The sequence below is a fragment of the Salminus brasiliensis genome, chromosome 25, assembly GCF_030463535.1.
Source record: "Salminus brasiliensis chromosome 25, fSalBra1.hap2, whole genome shotgun sequence".
In the NCBI taxonomy this organism is placed as follows: domain Eukaryota; kingdom Metazoa; phylum Chordata; class Actinopteri; order Characiformes; family Bryconidae; genus Salminus; species Salminus brasiliensis.
The window spans coordinates 13,843,173-13,864,099 of NC_132902.1; positions in this window are offsets into that span (position 1 = coordinate 13,843,173).

A 20,927-nucleotide genomic window follows, 5' to 3' on the forward strand; every position below is an offset into this window, starting at 1 on the left:
GCTTACTAGTAAACTGTACAATACTTCAGGGCTACTTGAATAATAATGAGCTTTGGTGCAAAGGGACTGTTTACTGTGTAAACTCCCTCCTACACATATAGACACATTACCACATCTGATAATTGCATAATTGCACAGTGTACATTCTGTGTGATAATTGGAGGTCACCGAGGCTGAATTTAGACCCAGCAAAGCGACCACAAATGAGCCAGGGGGCCCATGAGGCCGTGCGAGAAGACCTCTTCTTTTGGACGGGTTTAAGTGGAATGGTGCCTGCCTGGACAGAGAGGCAGGTGGTCTTTTTGGAAAAAGAATAAAAAAGGAATTGAAAGTATGCAGCTAAAAAAGATATATTGGAAAATGAAAGCATCGTAAATGTAGGAGACACATCTAATATATATTTATTTTTTGAGATAGGTGTAAGAATATTAGGTAACATTTTACTGAAGGGCGGTATTCATAAACTTACCAAGAACTTTATTAGGGAGACCATACTAATACTGGGCATGGCCTTCCTTTGCTCCCAAAACAGCCTCAATTTTTCCTGGCATGGATTCCGCAAGATCATGGAAACATTCCTTTGAGATTCTGGTCCATGTTGACATGACTGCGTCACACAATTCCTACAGATTTTTTAATGCGGTGATTCATGCTAGAATATCACGCTCTACCAAATCCAAAAAGACTACGAAGACCACTAAAGAACAGTGAACTCATTGTCATGTTCATGAAACCAGTTGGAGACGACTTTTGCTTTGTGACATGGTGCATTATCTATCATGCTGGAAGTAGCTGTTAGGAAAAGTATAAATCATGGTTATGAAAGGATACACATGATCAGCAACAATACTCAAAAGTCTGTGGTGCTCAAATGATGATTAGTTGGTCCCAAAGGGTCCATGCATTTACGCTGTTATCTCAAAAATAAAGTGCTCAGTGAGTGTAACCCTACAAGTCACATACATGTTATTTTCATGATAATAGGCAAATGATTGTTATTTATTCAAACATGCCTTTATAAATATTAATGTAAGCTTATGTCAGTTTTCACTGAAAGCTTATGAAGGTGTCATGTAAATACTGCCTTTTACTAAATGTCAAATTAATTTCTAGATTTTTAAAACCATAAATAAAGCCATCTTATCCGTAGAAATTATGCTAGTGCAAAGGTAGAAAAGTGTAGCAATTGGTCTGTATGAAATAGTTGGTCAATATAAAAAATTTAAAATTGATTATGACTATTTTTAGCAGGCTCATTTTTATTTGTGTTTTGCTTGTATGTACATAAGATTTATGTATTCACAGGTCATGTCTTTTAGGGTGGCCAGTAACAAAAGTGGATGGACCAAGGCTGCGGGGTCCAATCATAGCATAGTATCTTCAAGCATTATTTCTTAAAACAAGAGAAAAAAAAGACAGGATCATTTTATGTGAACAATTTCTTAAAACTACAAATACGTTTATTAGTCTTGTAATATTCTAGCAATAATGACACACAAGTGGCAATCAAAATTATTCACGCTCCATTTTAAATAAGGTTTATTAGCAAAATTTTCAGCTGTTTGCAGTAAACCAATCAAACAAGACCAAGTTAAATAGCTCAGCACAACTAATATAACACATGCTTTCTTCACAATGAACATAAAATACCACTTTAAATAACAACTGCATTCTCTGAATTATCCAACCACTTCATGACAAGTGTCTGCAATACTTTTCCTGTTATGATCTGTTGCAAACATGATACATACACCAGCATTCCTGAGGAATCTTTCCCATGTGAAATGGCCTCCAGTTTACCATACTAAAGACGACCACTCCAGAATCTTTCAGGACTTCTTCTGAAACCAAGCCTTGGTGAACTTTGAGATATGCTTGGGATATTTATCTTGTTGGAAAGTCCAATGATGCTTCCTCACAGAAGGCATTCCATTTTCTCCTAGAATTTCCTGTTATTGGATTGAGTCTATCTTTCCCTGCATAAACTGCAGGTTTCCATTACCAGAGGCAGGAAAGCAGCACCAAAGCTTCACTTAACCACTGCTATGCTTCACTGCAGGCAGAGTGTTCTTGTCAATGCATGCTTCATTCCTCCTGCAGACACACTGCTCATCCATAGGCCCGAAAATTTCCAGTTTTCATCGCTCCACAGAAAAGAATCCCAAAACCTCTGCGGCTTTTCATGTGGTTTTGAGCAAATTGAGTCTGACATTTCTTGTGCTTTGGGGTCAGCGAAGGTGTAGGGCATGGAGACCTTTAGTGTATAGAATGTGCCTTACTGTGCAAACTGAAACCTTAGGGCCTGCTGCCGCTGAATCTTGCTGCAGGTCTTATGCAATCACTTAGGGGCCACGTCCAGGTAGTGTAGCCAGTGTTCCTTTAACTCTTAACTTCTAAATTATGCTGCCAAATGAATCTGTAGCAACATTAAGAGAATTTGTTCTCTTTATGTATCCTTTCACTTGTTTATGAAAGCAATGGTCTCTTCTCTGAACTTTGTGGACAACTCTCTTGACTTGGCCATATTTCTAACATGATCTCCAACATCACAGTCAACAAACCCCTGGCCAGTCCAGGTTTTATTTCAAGCACACCTGATGCTACTTATGAAGCCCTCAATTTGCCACCTGATTTGCACGTGTGCTCTTATGAAGGATTCTACGCAGCGGGTTGTGTAATTCTGAGACTGCAGTAGTTCATAGAAAGTGGCATTCTGTGTTAAATGTGGAGAAAGTACTTGTCGTATTAGTTGGGTTGAACTAATACATTTTTTGTTTGATGGTTGTTGTTAATCATTTTGATTGCAACTGTAATTAAAAAATATTAGCTACTATATGCTGCATAGATTAATTACTGCATTATTTTGCCAGTGTTCAAGGTCTATCCGTACGGTGAAATTTCTCTCCAACAGAAAAACTGACGCTTCAGGAATTCTTCTAGACGTGGATCAAAGTGTCCAAGTGAGGTGAATGCCCACTGCTAACCTCTGCTGTTCAGGCTTTTGAGGCAGTGCAGTTGGCCATGGCCTGTGTGCCTCCCGTCAAAATAAAGTGTTCCTGTCATCGCAGCCTCCAGACTTTGCCCAGCTCAGGGAATCATGGGGTGTAGCTGTATTTTAAGGACAGCCTTTGTCCCGCGCCAGTAACTTTTACTTATTTTGGACTGGACTGTGGCTCTTGGAGTGTGGTCAGAGCTTGTGCCAGCTGAAGTATAACTTTATGATGGATGGCCTCATATTCTGAGATTTATGGGATGGAACCCATGAGGGTTTTTGAGTAAAGGTTGAAAATGTCTCTTACTTTGACATAAAACTGTCTGTTCCGTTTGGTCAAATCCTAATAAAACAATTACAAATGAAGAAACAACCCATCCAGGGACATCTCTAGGCCAGTTGGATTTGGACTATCGCCACCCTAAATAAATATATATAAATATTTATGAAATAATGAATCTGATGCCATTGGGCCGATCCATGCTCCGCCCACAAATGTGTTGTTTAATAGCAACTGTTGTTAGCTTGGGCATGTGTCACAAAATGTTGACAAAAACTGAAACTGTAGTGTACACCAGATACAGATATTAATTTAAAATTATATATTTATTTTGTCTGTGAAAGACAAAAGATTTAAGATTTGCACTTAAATAAAGGTTCTACAAAAGGTTCTTTAAGCGATGCCATAGAGGAACCATTTTTGTAAATAATACACATATGCATGAGGATCCTTTTATAGGTTTATAGAAGCAAATGTAACGTTTCTTTAACAATACAAAGGTTCTTTACACATATCTTTCACATAAAAGGTAATTCTTCATGGAACCAAAAATGGTTCCTTATTGACTCAAATATGGTTCCTCTGTGGTATCTTTATTTTTTAAGAGTGTGGTATAGTTATTTATCATATAATCAAGTTAAGGTTGGCACAAAAATTTGTGACCCTTTGATTAGCTATATAATTTGGCTAGCATGGACCACACCCCGGAAGGCTGTTATAGGGAGGCGAACTCAAAAGACTACAAAGGTGAAGGGAGAAATGGAGAGTATATTTAGGGCTGAGGGGGAGGAGTTCAGTAGGGTCAGAATTATATACACAGGGTCAAGAGGACTGAGAGGGCGTTTCCCAAGAAAGAAGCCCTATTCACTTCACCTGATTGTTATCTGTAGGCCCACCCTCTCATTATCATGCCTGAGTGTTTCCTTTCTGTGTCCACTGTATGTATATATATATATATATATATATATATATATATATATATATATATATATACGTATTTTTTAAAAAGACCCTGAAGTCTCACACTCTCTTACACCTAAAGACAATTTATCATTACTTAGTGAGTTTTCAGTCCCAGACTATTATTTTGAAAAGACTGAGAATCTTGTAATTTGCAAGATGGTAACTAAATTCATTTTGAGATTTTAAATTTTTTTTATTATTTATTATTAGTATCTTTTTTATTTATTTTTTGTTTATTTTTAAATGCTGTGTATTATTTGCCTATTACTGATTTTTTAAATAATTTTTTGGTTTTACATAACCTCCACAGAGTCTCCCCTATGTCTCCCGTATATCTCACCTACCCACCAGAGATGTTCCTGTAGCTGCTTTGCTTTTAGTGATGGAGCTCAGAGCTCAACTATTGGTTTTCTACCTATTGGTCACCGTCACAAGTTGCATGAGCCAAGACTAAAAACTTAGTCATATAGTCCTAAACACAGTTGATTTTATTGGAAAGTGAAGATGAGAAAAAGACCTAAGACTTAAGACCACTATCGTAAACACCTTACCCCAAACTATTGAGTTGACTGGAGCCCGCTACAACTCTGGCAAGACTCGTGATTTTATTCTGAGGTTGGAAATTTGTCTGCAACTGTGAAATCGCTTAAAAAGCCACTTGGCGTGGCTTTGGTTTTTTTCAGTATTACATTGCGTCCCTGCATTCCGAGAGTGTCATGTTACCATATTGTTTACGTTGTTCAGCCTATAGGTTTTTTTTTTATTTTTTGGTTTCATGGTATGTTCCTTGGGTTATATTAAACATGGACTACAATCCTGTCTCCTTGCCTCCTCCAGTGTTACTCTTGTGTCTTTTGTGTTTTGGAGCCCTGTAGAAGCTGATCAAAAAGAACAAGATCAAGATTTGCATGAGTTGTATTTAGATAATGAACATAAAGATGTAAGAAGGTGAATGGAGATGTCCTTAGGTGATTAAGGACCATTGAAGTTTCCCATAAATAATGAACTGAATGTAATCCACGTAAGCACTTATCCTGCCACACGAGTGAAGTTCAAAGAAAAGTCGAACTCATTGTTGAGCTGAAAAACAAATCACCCTTATTCTTTGATTTCTGTGCTGCTGCTGAGATTGTGGTCAGCGCTGTCCCAGTATCCAGATCATGTAATTAATTGCAGAGCTTTATTGCAATTTATGTAGTCATCTCGTTAAAGAAGTGGGTAATGTTCGAAGCAGATCTGAGATAAAAAGGCAGTCTCTTTGTCTCCTGGAATGAACAGAGCCCACGCTTCGCTTAATGTTTACCACATCAAGTCGGATTCAGCGTCAAACAGAGAAATCTGTTCGGCAAATGACTTGTTAATGCTGTATTGCGTCAGGCCTAATTAAACTTTAGTTTATCAAAGCTCTGCGAGAATGATATAAACATGATTAATGTCGTCTGTCTCAGGGGAAATGGGCTTCTAAGCCTGTTGTTGGGACTGCGCAGAACCCTTAATGGTTGCAGCAGATGTTTCTAGGCTCCACTTGAAACGCGAAAGCAGCCCAAAAGACAATTTTCATGTCCTTTATGAAATATTTCATTGTTTATGATGTCAACTCAGATTGGGAATATATGATTTAGGGAACTTTCCCAGCTGCTTAATTAACTCATCTTCTGCGTCCAGCGTTTAATCATTTTAATGCCACTTGTGCACCAGACATTGAAGCTAATCTTGGACCCTCATAAGCTAGGTGCCATTGTGGTAATATTATTCATAGCTGTTTTTTGGGAAGTAAGTGTTAATGTGTTAAAAAAGAAACAATAAAACAGAATAAATAATAATAATAACAATAATAAATAACATTATGATGTGTGATGAGGGTTAGGTTAACCATTTCCAAACCTCTTCTAAGGTTAGGCCAGTATTTACAGATATCATCCATCAAACGAGCTGCTGGTGGAACCCAGCGAATCCATGCAGTGGCTGCCCAGCCAACATGCTCATGTGGGGCTCACATGGGTGGAATGTGGGCTATGTGGGTTCCAGGTGGGCATAGGCACTGAGTGGGTTTGTACATGTGTTTTTACTGGGACCCAGTTGGGCTCTGGGTACTCCGGTTTCCTCCCACCTCCCAAAAACACACATTGCAGGTGAATTAGCTATGCAAAATTGCCTCAGGTGAATGGACGGGTGCGTGTGTTACTATTGATGCACTGGCATCCAGCCCAGAGAGTAATTCTGCCTTGTGCCCAATGGTTCCGGGTAGTCTTTGTGCCCACTGTGAAATTAATTAGAAAGAAGTGGATTAGAAGATATATGGTATGGCTGTGCATTGTTTTGCAGAAAGAAATATGAATATGACATGAATACACACAAAAGAAGTCTTAGGTACACCACTTCTGAAGAATGCATTCAAGCTACTTTAAGTTGCACCCAATGCTGACAAAGATGTGTGAATGCACACATACAGCTTGCAAGTACAATAGGACTCTATTAATAAACATGAACCTATTGGCATCATGCCTTATGCCAGACATGGGCTATAGGGGCATAAACCCCCCAGTATTGAGCTGTGGAGCAGTGGAACTGTGTTCTCTGGAACGATGGCGCTCCATCCAAGACTTTTGGAATGAGCTGGGGATGAAATGGGGTGGTGATCATCCAACTCATCCATCCTAAACTCACTAATGCTCTTAAACGCAATCGAATCTTCACCTCAAAGTTCCAAAATCTAGTACAAAGCCTTCTCTGGACAGTTACTCCAACAAAAGCAGCATAAACGTTTTTCTAATACCCTTGACTTCAGAATGAGCAAGTGTCCCAATACTTTTGTCCATTTAGGACCATGTTCCAACACAAGATGATGAAGCTACAGTGGTCTCAAGCTGTTTTTCAGTCCTACCTGTCTAATCGAAGCCAAACAAATGCGACGCTGTTCTTTCCCAGCAGAGTGTGTCATGGCATGGGATGGGACAGAATGCCTCGGCTGCACAAATTCAAAGTCATCCCCCTTCTCTGGTGTAATCTGGCATGACCTTGGCTCCGCAGAGTACAAACATCCCCAGAACATAGAAAGAGAGAGTAGAGAGAAATGAAGAGACAGAGCAAGACAGAGACTGAAAGTGAAAGAGAGAGAGAGAGAGAGGGTGAAAGAGAGAGCTTTTTGGGAGGGGGCACAGTTAAGGGGGGTGTTGGGAGTTGGGTGGTGGGACGACTTCAAAACCACACTTCAAACGGAATAAATAATTGTTGCTGCTGCTTTTCTGTTGTGCTAGGCCTCTGTGGCAGTAGCAGTAGAGCGGTAGGCAGTGGAGTGGGGTGGAGAAGGCTTTGATTGCTGCTGCTCTCCTGCAGTGGGCTCCTTCTGCGTACGTCTCCGCTGATGGAGCAGGACCCAGTGATTAAAACCTGCCTCATGGGACCCCCACTGAGAGAGAGAGGGAGAGAGAGAGCGAGAGAGGGTAAAACGAAACAGAGATGGATAAAGAAGGGAATGAAAGATCCAAGGTGTTGCAAATACCAGCAACTTTTCTGACATTCAGTGTGTGTGTGTGTGTGCATGTACATGTGTGTGTATTTAGCGTAACAGTTCGTAAAGACCCAGCATTATGAAAGCAGACCTTTTCTTTGAACTTCTGATCAAAGACTTTTTACTGTCTGAAATATTCATTTTTAGAATGTATTTATTTATTTATTTATTTATCAGTTTGTTTATTTAAATAGCATCACTTTCAGATTAGTAGCCCTTTTTGTTCAGTGCCTCCATTACAGTTGCACACAATGTCCCTTTTATAAGGAAATCTGATGACTCGAGTCAATTGTCAATTGGAGCATTTTTATTGGTCCATTCATGACACAATATACAATATAGACCAACTGTCAGATTCAGAATATGTGAAAAAATTGAAAAATGGATCAACAAAAATGGATCAACGCCTTCCACCAATTTCCACTTATTCAGACTACAGCAGATCAAGGCTGCCCATTAATGCTAAAGTTACAGTATAAGTAATGTATATGTCTGGACTGCTTTGTGAATTGGGCACAAAATGAACAGCCAATCAGGACAAAATGTATTTACATATAGAAGTATTAATAGAACAGTGTTATAACATGGCTTGTTTAATTCTAGAGGTCAAGGATAAATTTGAAAATGCTCATGTTACAAAAAGTATTAAGATGCCGATGTTTTTTGGTATATAAGAACGCGTACACATCACATCACAAGCCATTAGGGAGATTTATAACCTGCAGAAACGCAGAATATGAGGCTTTTAAGGTTACCATTTAGGAGAAATTAGGGGTTTTCCCACAATCAAGCTTTAAACCAATTTAACCCAGCATTGGACTTCAGCAATATGAATGCTAAATGGAAAACAAGTTTAAAAGGCTTATTTAGACTATTTTATTTAGACAGAAATGTTCTGGTACTTTTAGATGAATATAAAAGATGAAAGTCATCATGAATCAGTGGGCATAGAAAACCAGTATTAACCAGTAATATGCTTCATGTTAGGAGGCTAATTTTGAGGCTAAGCTTGAACAGTTCTATAAAGCGCAGAAACAGGCAGGCTATATAAAAAATCATTTGCTTATTTGTTGCAGGAACTGAACATTGCTGGACAAGCCAGGCAAAATGGCTCAAAGGGAGATGTTGGGAAGACCCAGCATCAGTAAGTGTAACTTTTGCAACAAAGCATATATGAGCAAATATATAAACACAAAAAGATGACAAGCACAAATAGAATGAAATTTTAAAATAAAATCAAATAAAGATACATAAATAATTTGGGGATTAGACAACAATTGCTTTACAAATGACAAATTCCACTGACATAAATAGACATGACTATTAGGGGTCCAGAGGCACCCTTGTGTCATATGACATAGCATTGGTCAGCCTAGCAGTTTTAGCTGCTCCAGAAGCATTCCTGTGCCAGATAACAGCAACAGTATCTGCTTTGGTTGGCCTTTTTCGACTCAGATCCATATTCTCCTTAAGTATCTGTTGTGTTATTTAACCTTAAAAGGCTTTTGCTTGTGAGCTGGGTGTATGTAAATGTTGGGGTCATATTGGCCTGTTTTACAGTTACTTTTGAACAAGGAGACAAAATGGCTTAGGCTTGCATGGCAGTCTCACAAATCGAGTCAGTCATTCATTCTGGTATGGCTAGTATGGATGGCTGCAGTACAATCACTTTACAACTGCATGCAAACACATTTACTTCCTGTTTGCTATAAAGGCCTCCAGACTCACTGGGTCCCTTGAAGTTCAGTGTGGAACATTTTGAACTGGAAAACTCAAATATTAATTTTTATTATTCTCTAATTACCATAGAATTAATTTATTGGTCTCTTCTAACAATGAGACTTAGCAATAAATATGGCAAGCATAAGTAGAATAGAATTTTATGACGAATTCAGTAAAATAAAGATAAATAAATAATTTGGGGAATTAGGCACCAGTTGCTTTACAAAGTTCCACTGACAAATACCATTTAACATAAGCAGACATAATAATAATAATAATAATAATAATAATAATAATAATAATAAATGTAGTGTGCAATGCATTGAGTAAGTAGGTCAGTAAGTAAACAAGTAAGTATGTAATTGAACGAGAAATCAATGCATTAGGTGCTATATATGATATATAGTAATGGTGCACCATTTTAAACTAGAATCTGAACAGATTTTGTAGCAGCCCGATTCAATTCAATTCAGTTCAATTTAATTCAGCTGTATTGTCATTATACCAATTCAGGGTCATACAGTATAACTAAATACCATTTAGCCACAACTCTCTCTCTGAGGCAATAAACAGTAACTCTAGTACAAGGACAACAAACAAGACGAGAACAATATGTGTGTATAAACTCACAGGGCCTGTTCACACCTGGCATTACGATACATTTTGTATCTGGATAGTATCTGGATCTACTTTGGCAGGATTCGGTTTACACTTGTCATTCAAATACATCCTCAGTGTGACCAGATCTTGTAATGGCTCTATCAGAAAATGTGACAGACTATTTAAACTGCAAGGAAAAAAACTCTGCTCTCACCCAGTTATTACTCCTATTAACGTTTATTTCCTACGTATTTCCTCTTGTCTGACAGAATTTGAAGAAATCAAAGAAAATGCTTTCCATTTACCCTTGTATTACAAGATATGCTTTGACCACATCCGAATATGGTTTGAGTGATCTGATCATAATCTGATCACAGTGCGTCTTAGGGGTGAAACCCGAACGTGATCCAAATGATCACCAAAATCGCATATTAATGGCAGGTCATAAGGTAAGTTTGAAATGTTTGTATTAACCATCCTCTGGTCCTTCCTCAGTAGACAGTTTCTGACCACAGATCTGCTTCAGGCTGAATATATTTGGGTGGTGGGTGGGCCGCTCTCAGTCTAACTGTAACACTGACGTGTACGAGCCCCAGCAACACCTCTGCACCACATACACACACACACACACACACACACACTACTCTGTCACATCTATATTAGTGTATCACTGCTGTGTTAGCAGTGGTCCACCAGCTACATTATATCTGGCCAGCAGTGACCCTGTGGTAAGCCTGGCCTGCCTAGCAACATTCTGGGCTATTAAAAAACTCTACTGCATAATCTATGTATAACAAGCCAGCCTATTTAAAAACACTTGCCATTTGTCATATGGGTTTATTGTACTTTGTTGACTGGACGTTCAGTATATAAGTAAGAGATTTATTCTTTTACCAACATAAAAAACTAAAGGCCAAAAAAAAAACTAGTTTTGTTTTGTTTAATATTTAAATTTGATTAATTTATCCATTATTTGTTTGTTTGTTTGTAAATTGTAATTTATTAATTATTTATTTACCTCAGCGCTGGGAAGCAGTTGAGGCCTTGGTACCCTAGCTTAAAGTCACCTCAGTCATGTCCTAAAAAATAAATCAAACCTTCAGCGACCAAGCCCACTGTCCTATCCTTTAGGCCACAGGTTGTTTCACATAGGTCTGTTTTTGCTGTAGCTCTGTTGATAAAACCACCATAAATCATAAAACGCTTTATGAAAGTACAGGTGGCAGGTGGTCGGTTAAATGGCCTTTCCTGCCAGAGCAGGCCATGTTAAAGTGATGAAACCTACTCCAACAGACAGTGGGGGTTTCCTGTATATCTATATATATATATATATATATTGTCTTTCTCTGTTCCATGAACCAATGGCCCACATCACTATTCCAGTTTCATTTCAAGATTTTTTCCCTTTCCTTCTAACACACATTTCACATCCAATATTAGGCAAGCCCCCACTACTGTCTGTCTCCCACTAATACTATCCTTCATGCTCCGCCACCCACATGGTCCGTTGTTAGCGCCGATGTGTTTGTGTGTGTGTGGGGGTTTGCACGGCACCTCCTGCTGACAGGCATTGTGAAATATGAGCATTTTTCAAGCTAACAGGGGTCAGACGTCAACTGTGCATGACAGTAGCAGGGGGCGTGCTGAATGTGTGTAACTCATGGGGAGAGCCAGCACGCACATGATAATCCTATCAGCCAGACCATGCTTGAGCACACACACACACACACACATAATTTTCTTTTCTAACTCTAAATCCGTACTGGTCCAATGCGTTCCCATTTTCCTTGAACGGCCCATGTATTTCTCCACCTTTGGGGCAGCTCATTAGACTCAATGCCATTTTTGTCTCGTCTTGCACCATGCCGAAATTAATCCAGCAGGCTAGGTACAACTGGCTCATCCGTTTTCATAATTTTCCCCTTTTTCTCCCTGGAATCTCTTCTTTCAGTTTCTCAGCTTTCACTGGCTGTAATGTATTGTTAAATGCCTTTATCCTTTTCTTTAATCTGCTGTTCTCATGTTCCTTTTTATGTTATGTTATATGTTCATGCTTTGTCGGACTATTCAGATCTGGCTGCATGCAAAGTAAGCCTACTTCAATAAAAACTACCATTAGTACTGTTGTGTCTGTATTTCTCTCATTATGTGTGATCAGTGTATGTGTGTGTGTGTGTGTGTGTGGGAGTGTGTCGTATGACTGTATGGCCATCTTTCCATCTTTAAACATGAACCCCGGCACTCATCAAGCCACATCAAACAAGCGCTGTTGAATATTTAAGGCCGCTTTTGGGTGATGCTTTTGAAGACTGAACTAGTTACAGAGGGAATCTATGGAAAGAGGAAGAGCCGATGTGCCCCATATATCTTCTCACTTTCTGGCTGTGAGGGAAGTAGGTGGTCATGGACGGATCCACATGTGCCACGGGTAGAAAGGTCAGGTAATAAAAAACATGTGTGCCTCTTCTACCTCCACTCTCTTTCTCTTGCATGGGTGTAAGTGCATGGAATGGGTTGCTAAGGTGTGTCACAGTTTCACGGTTAGTCATGGTGTGGGATCACATGGTTACCTCATTGCTGTCTTAAAAATCGAAATTTCCATTAAAATGATTTTCCCTGCTGTTCCTATCTACAAGTGATAGGTAATTGATGTTTATTAGTTATAGTATAGTACATGTAGTATTTGTGAAGCTTTCTGATTTTTTTGTCAGAAAAAAAGCTTCTGACAAAATAATCATTTGTACACAAAATGAGCCAAATATAAAGTTGGTATCTTCAGCCATACTATACTTATAAATTTACTTTAATATCATATAATTTTTTTAAGTGTTTAAAAGGAAATCATTTGCGAAATGTGAATGTTGATATTTGATCTTCCTCTAAGTGAAAATAACGCACTACTCACCTTTACAGATCATGAAAGTAGTCCCAGAATGGAAAACTGTATTTTCCTTGGCATAGCTAAATAATGAAAGTTCTGTACATGCAAGTGACCATCTGTGAACACCATTGTCTCCTCTTTCCAAAGAAAATCCAAGTTAACCAAAACAGGGCTGTGAAACGGGCCACTTCCAAAACCGCAAGACTCTTTTGCAACAGCCTTGAGTATAATTTACGCCTCCAAACTTTACATACACTCAAGCCACGAGCTGAAACGCTAGTCAAAACACGACAGCGGCCTCAGGAGGATGTGGTGCTGTCGATACTGGAGAGCAGCACATCACCTCCAGACTCTTTTCCTGTGCCAGTGTCCAAACACCATGGCAACATCAGGAGGATGTGATGTTGTTGATAATGGAGAGCAGCACATCTCCTCCAGACTCTGCTAGTTATGGCAATACAGGTTACTGTGTGAACCAGGCCTTGCTACAAAATGATGTTATTTGAATGATGCCACAGAAGAACCATTTTTGGTTCCATAAAGAACCAAGATATGTGAGTGTGAGGAACCTTTAAAAGACCCCAAAACCTTTATCTTGATGTAAAGGTTCTTTATCAATTTAAGGGTCACATCTCTTTTACAATAAAGGTTGTTTATGGAACCAAAAGTTGTTCCTCTATGGCATCGCCAAAAGAACCTTTGGTAGCACCTTTATGTTTTCGAGTTTATAATACAGTATGTGGTGTCGTAAGACAGCCAATTGAGCTTATTGTTTTTCTTTCACAAGCCCCCTATAAAAGGAAAAACAGTGTGTTTCATTCTGAGGCAAAATAACGTCGTAAATAGGCTTGTTAAATGACATTGCCCCAACCAAAGTCACATACTTACTATTTCCTATTTATTCTTCAACCCTTATTACTCACACACACTCTCTCTCTCTCACACACACATGCTCATACATCTTCCAACCATGTATTCAGTCCTCCTGACTTGGCAGGGGAGAAGAGATTTCAAACACTTCCTCTTCTATTACATCAACCATCCGAGAGCAGATTGCTCCTAACCATCCACTCACGCCCTCGACAGATGAACCAATCACTTCTGGCCAGCCAGAACCCTGCCTTGTGGTGGTGGTGATTTGGCCGCCGTACAGGATTTCCTCTGCCTTTAGAATGTTTGTTACATAAATCTGGCTTTGACTGCATTCCAAAACCCTACAACAGGCCCCATGTGTTTATTTCTCTGCCCTTCAGCGTACTTGCTGTGCTCTTGAGGGAGGACTGACTGACCTGTTGATGTGTGTGTGTGTCTCTCTCTCTCTCTCTCGCTTTCTTTTTCTCTCTCTTCACTAATTCTCACCCTTTACTAATTCTCTCTCTCACACACACACATACACACAATTCATTTTCTTTAACCTAGTTAAAGCTGGTTCCTTGGCTGTCGGGCAAGTGAACACATCAAAGCAGCCACAACTGACATTCTGTTCGTGTCCAAGTTGCATTTTTATTTCCTTTGTCAAATTGGAGTTTCTTTCATTGTGTAAAATGTCTGATGATAATGTGTGTGTGTGTGTGTGTGTGTGTGTATATAATGTGTTTCAAATGCTTTTAATAGTGTAAACCCACTGGACCTGATTCATTGGCCAGATTCACAAAAGGATACAAAGGATGTTAAAATAAACATTAAGAAATATATAAGACCCTGTTTATGCCTGGTCACTTAATGTGACTAGGATCTGGTTTGTATCCTGATTTAGGCCGCATGTATTTACACTGGGTAGTCCAATGCATCTCTGTTGTACTGGGAGGGTTTGTTTTGTTCTTGAATGCGTCTTGGAGAGCTAAATGCGTTTACACACACTCTGAACACACTCTGAGTGATCAGATTTAGGATGGATTTTGGATGTATTTACACTTGCATTTTCATGAGGCCTGGCCTTATCCAGATATAATCCTGATACTCAAGACATATTTACTGACCAAGTGTTAACAAGGTCTAAGAATGGCTCTTCTTCACCAACTGTTCTTGGTAAGAATTTTTTTTCAAATTACAAATGGTGAATGAGGTCCAAAAATTCTCACATATTCTCTTAAGAAAGTTTTTTAAAAATTTTTTCTTAAGATATATTTTCTTAAGACATTTTTTCTTAATGTATATATACATATATGTATATATATAGTTTTTCCCTTATGTAGAAACTAACAGTACTTTTAGAACAATCTCCACTTTTAACCTGGTTAGTGATTTTAGTAACTTACTTTCTGAACTCATCTTACAGTGTAGGACCAGTGTAAGATTATCATAAGATTAAGAAATTATTTAAGGACATTGGGCCTCATCACCAATATTGTCCTAAGAATTTTCTTAAATTTGTTGTTGAGAAAAGCCTTAACAAAGAGTCTACGTCAGATTCATGATGTGTTTTTAATCTACAGAATTGTCCATAGCTGTTCTCTTATTATGATGGATCCAACTGTCCTTATAAATTTAACAAACCCCAAATCAGAGAACATTGGTGAATACCAGAATCTTGAAAACTGTGTAAGTGGGTTTGATGTAGAAATATGGCAATTTATACCAATTGTAATACATGTTTTTCTTTAATGAAGAAAATAAAATGCAGAAAAAACCTACTCAAATCCTTGAGTAACCTTTGAAGGTTCTACATTTTGAAACTGTGGACAAACCTTTTAAGGTGATTTACGTTTTTAGAAGAAAAAGGTTCCTTAAAGATTACTCTCTAAGCACCTTAAGAGCTACCCAGCAAAATATATGCAACACAGTATTTTAATCATATTAATTAAGCAACTGTTTTGGTTGTTATGTACAAGATATGTCTTGTGATTGACACATGCCTCTGGTTCCTTGGTCCTGCTAGGATCAGTTAGTTGCATAAAGCTCTCTGGAGGTGAGCAATGCATGAAAACACGTTATTCTCTTCCTCAGTAAACCTCTTAGCAAAGCTATTCTGATATTCTGGCTGTGTTACTGTATGTTTACAAATTTTGCAGCTCCTAAGAGCGCCATATCTCTGTTATTCTATTTCAACAGTGCACACAAAAATCGTGGATTTGCGGACGTTGTTTTTCAATTCTAGTCAGCTGTTTCTTTAGCTTAAATTAAACTGCTTAGCATATGCTTTCTGTACAACATGTGGAGCCCCCTTCTTGGCTGAACAGCCTGATGGCCTCCTATGCCCATGCCCACTGCTCCTTCATGGATGCCTACTTGCACTGTAGTGTTGTCCTGTTCTGTTTAATGGCTTGGGCAGTCTTTTAGCTTTCACCAGCCCCTTCTGGACCCTGGGATGTGTTCAGTTGTCCAGCTTTGTGCCTTATTCCCCACATTTTACATGATGATGGCACTGTTGAACTCCAAAGGTCAGGCATCATTGAGTGCATCACGCTGAATCTCCAACTTGGTAATTGTGAGAAAAAAGTCAGGAAGCCTGTTTGTGTGTGTCCGTCTCCAAGATGTGAACAAGGAAATCATCTCTGACAGTGAAGGAAATAACTACCTGGTTCCATGGCTACACCACATTTTCAAAATTGGATCTTTATCGGGGCCATCTGAAAGTTCCTCTAAATTCTCACAGCTGTAACCACACAGAGTTCCTCATACATGCTGGGTTTTTCCACTATACATGAATGCCTTTTGGCTTTTGCTCAGCTTCAAGCAGCTTCCAGAAAATCATGTTCACCTTATTTGACAGCATCCTCAGGGTGGTAATTTACTTGGATGACATTGTGGTGCATGGCCCAACATCTGCTTTCCATGATGATCTGTGGGCCGAGTCCTGACATCTGTAGGCAGCCCACTTCACTGTAAAGTGGAGGCAGTAGTGTGCCTACCTGGGTCCACTCGTCCAACTGGGTTCATTCTTAATGCCTACTACTCTTCCTTCCCTAGTACTCTGCAACTGCCCCCCTTCAATGAGTTACACAGAGATACACAGTGGGCCTGCTCTGCATACATTCAGCAACCTAAAACCCAGCTTTCGTTGACACCAGTGCTTGCCCATTTTAATTTCTGAAGTCCCACAATCTTCAATTGAAGTGCCTGGAGTACAGCTTTAGGGACAGTGCTGTCCCAGCTTCATAATGACACGGAGCAGCCTCTCTTTGCTTCTCAGGCCCTTGGCACAGCTGATCAAAAGTATTTGGTGGGGGAGCATGAGGCCCTGGCTTGTGTTTGGGCTTGTGAGCAGTGGCACTAGTTCCTATATGGGCACCCACTTATATTACACAAGGCCCTTACAGCCCTGTCTCAGGGCATAGAACTCACAGGATTTAGCATTGGGCTCCAGAGGCTCCAATAGTATAACTATACTCTGCAGTTCACTGCGGGTGAGGACAACATGGCTTCAGAAGTTGCTGTCCTAAACCACCCCACATCAGGTGACAAAAACAAACCTGGACACAGCTGAGTCTGACCTTATTGAGATGGTCCAATGTCCTCTTCAGGAGCTTCATCTTGCCCCAGAGCAGGAACCTTTCTCTTTCAAGTCTGCAACTTCATCTGTGCTGGGTGACTTCCTAAGGTATCAGAGGAACTGATGCCTTTCTACCAGATTAGAGGATCTAGGAACGATGCCTGTGGACACTCCACCAGTGTTCTTAGCTGTCTACAAGCACATCTTCTTATAAGGACACCAGGGCATTGTACAGATGAAACAGCATTGTCAAGACCTTGTGTGGTGGCCTGGTATTGATAGTGATGTTAAAAGCATTGTGAAAGGCTGTACAGCTTGTCTGTGGAGCGGGAAAAATGGAGCTTCCAAATTGCCACCACAAAAGCCCTTACAATGGCTGGCTGAACCTTGGCAGCCAAATCAACTTAATATCTGTGATGAACTAGCGTCATCCTTACTCAAAGTGGCCAGAAACCATTGCCACTGAATCATTTGCTACTCAAGTTGTGATAGACTTCCCGACCAAGGATATTAAACACATTTGCATACACTTACCACCCTGAAACAAACGTGGGAGTAAAGAGACTGAATCAGTTGTTAAACAATGGCATCAGAGCTCATTTGATAATAGTTTCCCATTCGCTGTGGTTCTGCTATCTTGTCACACAGCACTCCACGACTGGCAGCTCTCCAGCACTCCTGATGTCCGGGATAGAAATTACAGCTGCCACTGGATTAGATCAGGAGCCCAGGTGCATTACCATGACGGGGTAGCTGTCTGTCAGCATAAAACACAGCAACAGCTTGACACCACCAAGAGTGAAGTGGAGACCACCGTATTTCACAGCCCTTGATTATGCGCAGCTTCACCGACCCTATCAGGCCAACAAACTACAATTATTCGGAACGACACCTATGTAGGTCAAGGACCAGCTGGTGTCAGCCACCTTTCTCTGTTAGATTAAGGGAGGTGGCATTCGAGCTGCCTCTGGAAAGTTTATTTTTACACACAACACTAGTGCTCACCACTGTTTTCTTTTATGTTAATGAGCTAATCAGCAACAAATAAACAATAGGAAAAACAGCTAAATAGTTGATAAACAAGCAATATGAACATTGTATGAAATGTAACAATAATTCAATGTTTTTGTCATTGTCAAAAGCATCAACATATACAGTGGATCCAACAGCTTTACACAAACTATAGTCTAGACTTATTTATATTATTTTAAAGCATAACACAGCAGCACAACTTATGAACCTCTGCTTAATCTATATCTCATTTTTATTTGGTTGGCTGAACCCAAATTCTGGATAATTGTGCCCTGGAATCAAGAAACTGAAATTTGTCTGAGTTGCTGGATGTGATATTTGCCATGTTGCCCAAGCCAAACATATCAAAAGCTGCCTTTTAAATATAAAGGTTAATTAGTTTGTGTGCCAGCATCATGACTGGCCCCTGCGAAATAAGTTAATGACTAATAATTTTATCCATTTCAGCTTCCAGGAAAGCTACTGTTAGGCTCATCATGGTGGGTCTTTTTTTGCCCAGAGTTGATCAGTTATAAACAAAATGAATTGGAAGAAGAAAAAAAGCACAAATTGTCACTAACATGAAAAAAAAATCAAATGGAACAATAGAAATGACCCAAAAGGACTTGAAAAACAATCTTTTACATGACATTCCATTATTTTGAGTTTGTCCCCCATATATATATATATATATATATATATATATATATATATATACTGTCCAATAGTCACTGTCCAATGAAAAACTTAATGACCAAAATAATGACTTTACAGGACTTTTACATTAATTTTGAATGGAAGTCAATGTAAAACAAGGGCTTAATCTAAATAATTTAGAACAATTGTATTGATCCACTCATCCAAACCCATGTACATAATGTATAGAGCAGCCACCAGGTTCAAACCAGAAAACTAAAAATGGACAGAAATGGAGTTTTTTTTGTATTAAACAGCAGTGATATATGTACTCCACAAGACCTCTACAAGACCTCTGAAGGCACCAAGACATCTGCAGCAGATCCTGGAAGTTGTGTTGTCCTACATGGATTGCATCAAAGTGTCCATGAACCTATTGCCTACTGACAGATGCTTAGGTAGATGAAGATCATTCACCTGTCAGTGGTGTAAATGTTATGACTGATTGGTGTGCATTCTTATTTAAATTTATATTATATTATTATATTATATTAATATAAGAAGCTATACCAACCTCTTGGAACAATAGTGTATATTCACCTGTAGCCAGTGTCACTTATGACTGTGAGACATAAGTGTGGCGTGTTTTACTTTCCAACCTCTCTTTTTGTCTATTATAGCTTGTGAGCTTTTTCAATCACAGCAGTGCCCTTTGCTTGATTTTGCAGCGGATTTTTAGAGGCTTGACAGCTAGTCTCTGAATTTCTCATTGTCCGTTTTAGCGCGGCCGATATGAAGCATGAGTGTTTTCGCGATATGACTATTGTGGCTGAGTTAAAGCCATAGAACTGAAGAGCCCCTATGAAGGGCTTACACTTTCCATAACGCTAACCCCTCTCAGGCCTTTGATCTTTTAATCCCGCACTTATAAGGTTGCCAGATAAGCAGGCGTGACTAACAGGTCTTTCTCAGCTGATCTAATGGCAAAAGAGAGAACGGTGCCTCCGTAATCAGCTCCGCTTTCTTTTGAAGACAAATTGGACTGGATTTTGGCCGTTTTTTTTTTAACTGAGCTTTTTCTTTCAGCCAGACTCTGAGGGACAGAGTGAGAGGAGAAGTCATGATGGAGAACGAAAGAAAAGAACGAGTGAAGAAAGCATTGGAGAAAAAAAGGACATTTAGAATGAAACCCTGAAGGAGCATGTTTTTGTGGCTTAGCTTTGGTCTAAATTACTCTGTCAGTGAAGATGTTTTCTAGGTCTGTCTGTGATTAGTGTCTAAAAAACGGGACTTTATGTGTTTATGTATGTGGACGTTTTTGAGGGCCCCAAAAGGTTTCAACCAGCTCTGGCTTCCATTACTTTTATTCCATGACTTTTTTTATCCTCATCAGTACAATCCTCAACAGCTCCAGTACAAAACCAAAGAAGCAAACTTTGAAAACAAAACGTTTGGGAAGAGGACGACTCCTGAACCTCCTCCTCCTCCTCCTTCCAATTTAGCTTTCAGAAAATGTCCATTTCGACTTTCCGCTTCTTATAATGACTCATTCGCAAACCACCACTATCACCACCCCATCTCCTCCCAGTTACTCAGTCCTGACCCTGAGTCCTACATCTGTTTATCAAAGGAGGGCTCCGGCCTTCTAACTTAAAGCAGAAGCTGCTTAGAACTCCAGCTCTCAAGTTCTCACGGCCTCTTGTCATGCTACAGCTATTAGGTGAAGGCGTGGTCTGCACTTGCAATTCATGTCTTGGCTGGTTCACTATATTTGTGCAAGTTAAGACATCCTCCTTTACATTGTTGTAGTGGCGGGATCTCTCCTGAGCAAAGAGAATGCAAAGAGCAGGTCAACAAACAGTGATACTATTATCTGGATGTTACAATTATGACAATAAG